Raw genomic sequence first — 1,026 nt, forward strand, 5'->3', positions numbered from 1 at the left:
AGAACACTAGATGAAAGACAACCATGCGAGCAAGCTGGATTCTGAAAAGGATTCAGCATGATTGACCATATCCACATGATAACCAAGCTCATTGGGGTTTCTCAGGAGTTCAAGATGCCGTTCTGTCTAATGTTCATAGATTTAAAGAAGGCCTTTGATTCTGTTGAGACTGAAGTGGTCACTGAAGCCCTAGCCAAACAGGGCATTCAAACTCAGTACATGAGGATCCTCCAAGAGCTGTATTATGGATCCACCACTAGGATCTCACCATTCTACAAGGAAGTGATCATCGAGGTAAAAAGAGGTTCAGCAGGGTGATACCATTTCACCGAAACTCTTCAGTGCCACCCTCAAGAACATTATGCGAAGACTGGAATGGGAAGGAATGGGAGTGAAGATAGACGGTCGGCAACTACACCACTTCCACTTTACTGATGATACCAAACATTAGCCATGCGGCACAAATGCTGACCGACTTCAACCGTGAGTGTGGAAAGATTGGACTGCAGCTGAGTCTCACAAAGACAATGTTTATGAAAAACAGACTAGTTCCTGACATTTCATTTGCTTTCAACAGAGGGAACATCTCTAAATGCAGCAGTTATGTGTACCTAGGTAGAGAACTCAACATGAGGAATGATCTGGCACCTGAGCTGCGCAGGAGGAAGAGAGCAGTTTGGAATGCCTTCAAAAGCATCAAAGAAATAACTAAGAGGATGAAGAAACTCCGGCTCTCGGCACATCTCTTCCACCATTCACCATTCACATCACTCCACCATTCTCCCTGCTCTAACATATGCCTCAGAGACCTGGGCCTTACGAAAATGGAATGAGAACGCTATTCAGGTCACCCAAAAAGGAATTGAAAGAGCTATGATTGGAGTATCACGCTTCACTCAAGTGAGAGAAGGAATCCGTAGTTCCGACCTCTGTCGACGATTGAGAATCAGGGATGCTGTCTCATTTGCCAAGCCATGAAAAATCAGAAAGGCTGGACATGTAATGCGATTTGAAGATGACTGCTGG

The sequence above is a fragment of the Sorex fumeus genome, unplaced genomic scaffold, assembly GCF_029834395.1.
Source record: "Sorex fumeus unplaced genomic scaffold, SorFum_2.1 ptg000063l, whole genome shotgun sequence".
In the NCBI taxonomy this organism is placed as follows: Eukaryota; Metazoa; Chordata; class Mammalia; order Eulipotyphla; family Soricidae; genus Sorex; species Sorex fumeus.